The sequence below is a fragment of the Apodemus sylvaticus genome, chromosome 4 (assembly GCF_947179515.1).
Source record: "Apodemus sylvaticus chromosome 4, mApoSyl1.1, whole genome shotgun sequence".
In the NCBI taxonomy this organism is placed as follows: Eukaryota; Metazoa; Chordata; class Mammalia; order Rodentia; family Muridae; genus Apodemus; species Apodemus sylvaticus.
The window spans coordinates 31041848-31045143 of record NC_067475.1 but is presented as its reverse complement, the minus strand read 5'-3'; the positions used below and the strand labels follow the sequence as shown (position 1 = coordinate 31045143).

The following is a 3296-nucleotide window of genomic DNA, read 5'->3' as shown; positions in this document are numbered from 1 at the left end:
TACAGGTATCTGCTTTCATGACTAGCACAGTTCATGCCTCAGTGAAATGCTCCCACATGGCTTCTCCTCTGTCCTCTAACAAAAATACCTCTGTCTGTAGCCCATGTGGCTGTCCTGCTGCCAATAGCAGAAACTAGGTCAGTGTGCCAGAAGAATTCAAATGGTCAGAGAACTTATGTAAGACAAAACAAATTCGTCAACTCATCAAACTCCTTCTTTTAGGGAATGGAAGGATGTAACAGTCTCCTGGGTCAGGAATTATTTCCTGTTAGTTCTGAGAACCCATTTTCGATGAGCTACGTGTGAACACAGAGGAACATCTCCAACAGTCTGTGTGTGACTGCCGAGGACGAATTTCCATTCTCAGCATTTCAATTACAGTTCCTATCACACTTTCCGCACATAGGGCCAGATGCAGCATTGCTGAAGGGTGACAGTAATCCTCTGATACTGGCAACTAGATGGGCCTTGTACATTAGTTACAAATAGTTGGATTTCTATAAGTATACTGTATAAGACATACTTGTGCTTACTTAATTTTTATTCATTTATTTTTAGATGGCATCTTACGTTGTCTAAGATGGTGTTGGGCTTGTGAACTCAGGAGGTTTGGTTTCCTACCTCAGACTCCTCAGTCGCTTGGACTCTTGGTATATGCCATTCATTGCCATTCAATGCACCTGGTTCGAGCCATCTTTAAAAAAAATATTCAATTAGATTTGTTTTTTTACTTATGTGATTTTTGTTTGATAATTTTTAACTTGTTATTCTGATATTAAATAATGCTTTTATTTTGCCTTTTGGTTCCCATACAATTTTGACGTTAAAAAAAGCAATAGCTTTTAAAAATACATAGAACTTTAACTAAAATTTCCAACTTTATATCCCAAGAAAATAATTATATTTTATCTATCTATCTATCTATCTATCTATCTATCTATCTATCTATCTATTTGGGTTTTTAAGATAGGGTTTCTCTGTATAGCCTTGGATGTCCTGGCCTCTGTACTTTGTAGACCAGGCTGGAACTCAAGCTCACAGAGATCTACCTGCCTCTCCTACCATCACTAAGCTACATTTGAATTTTTAGTTATCAGATCATGATTGTCAGTAGGTCTCTACTTTGATAAAAGATCTTTATTATAGCAGCATAGTGATTATACAAATCACTAATAGAATATTCAGACATGAAGAATATTGGTTCGATCCAGGCCTTTAAAATACATCACCAGCTTTTGCGTGTAATAAAAATCATAGCTTTCTTTAGTCTTATCAATGCCATTGCTGTGGAAGTGTTTGTCATTTAATGGGAACTGACTCTGTCTCAGCTTGGATTTTAAGTACACAGCAGCTGACTTAGAAATCAGGAACCACAGGAGACCTCACAGAGCAACCCGAAGGTATGTCTGCTCTGTGCAGTGAGTGGCAAGACAGAAACGTTCGAGAGTCATGATTTGAGCATAAGCACCTTTTCCAGATCTGACGATGAGCAAATTTATCTTCTTTATGCTGGATAATTTATGTTAACTTGACACAAGATGGAGACATCTGAGAGAAAAAAAACAAAACCTCAATTAAGAAAATGCCTTTAATCCCCCTGCCCTCCCTCGGCCTGGCCACCCAGACCCCCGCCACCGGAGGCTCACGCCTTGCTACATGGTCCTGTTCCACCCCGCCTGAGGGGGGCGCTCTCCTGCACCACCGCTCTTGTGCGGTCTGCCCTGACTGTGGCTTCCTGAGAGCTAGACTGATTTCATCCCATCCGTTTCTTCCTGTTCTTTTCCACATCACCAATTGTTTCTACACTGTAGTGGCTATTCCTGGTTGTCAACGTGACTACATCTGGAATGATCTACAATCTAGAATTGGAGGGTTCACCTGTGATCCAGATCTTGAGGCTGGAAGACACAAGTTTCTGACCTGGATCTTGGCATGGAGACCTTGAGGCATAGTGGCTATGAAAAATTTAGGGCAGGGCAAGGTATCCCAGGAGACTAAGGCAAGGAGATCTGAGTTCAAGGTCATCTGAGACAAAGCAAGTGTCCCAGATCCAGGCGGGGTGGCACACACCTTTAATCTGGGCCACACCTTTAATCTGGGCCATGCCTTCTGCTGGAGACCTACATAAGGCTGACTGCCCCACTGTGGAGGCCCACACTACACCGACTACAAGTGACATCGTTATTCGCAAACTCACCCAGATTTTGTCATTCCTGAGGCAGGGAACCCGAAACAAGAAGCTCAAGAAGGAGAAAAGAAAACTGGAAGAAAAGAAACCCCCTGAGGTTGACATGAACATTTTTGAAGACATTGGGGATTATGTTCCTTCCACAACCAAGACACCTCGGGACAAGGAGCGTGAGAGGTACCGGAAACTGGAACACGATCGGGAACGGGACAGAGACAGGGAGCGAGACTGGGGACAGGAACGAGGGGAGGAAAAGAAAAGGCACAGCTACTTTTTGAAGCCGGAAGTAGATGATGAGCCCACGGATGTTGACCAAGGACCTGGATCTGCAAAAGACTTGATCGAGTCCATCAATGAAAGATTTGCTGGGTCCCCTGCTTGGGAAGGCACTGAACCACTGCAGAAGCCAGAAGATAAGAAGCAGCTGGGTGATTTCTTCGCGCGTCCAACAGTTATGCAGAATGCTATCCAGCCATGATGGACGACAAGGATGGAGATAGTGATGAAGATGGAGATTACAGCAAAACGGACCAGGCTAACAAGAAGGCTCCCTCGGGCTGCTGGGACTTTGATACTCAGGAGGAGTATAGCGAGTATATGAACAACAGGGAGACTTTGCCCAAGGCTGCGTTCCAGTATGGTATCAAGATGCCTCAAGGACGGAAAACCAGATGATTCGAAGAAACCAATGATAAGGCAGAGCTCGATCAGCAATGGAAGAAAAGTGCAGTCACCAAGAAGAGGAAGAAGATGGAGGCAGATGGGTTTGAAGTGAAAAGACCAACGTACTGATCTCCAGTTCCAGCCGTCAGTGCAGGGCCCTTCTTAGTTGCTGGTTTCTACCATTCCTCAGAAGGTTGCAAACTGGTTTAGTGAACATTTATAAATGTTTATTGTATTAACTCTATAGATCTGTGTCTCCAATGCTAAGATTAATGGCAATGCAACACCATGTCCAGCATGTTCCATTAAAAGTAGTTACACCTGCAAAACAACAACAACAGCAAGACACTATTGAGGTACATTGTCTTACAGTGATGAAAGAGGCATTGTTTAATTCTCGGGACTGTATCACCCTATTTTTCATGTAAACTATCCGATTAAAATC

General features: G+C 43.2%; 1 pseudogene; it reads left to right on the top strand.

Annotated features, from left to right (window-relative positions):
• The first annotated feature begins 2225 nt into the window (after positions 1–2225).
• LOC127682087 (protein Red-like) lies at positions 2226–2980 on the top strand (annotated as a pseudogene).
• Positions 2981–3296: the final 316 nt, after the last annotated feature.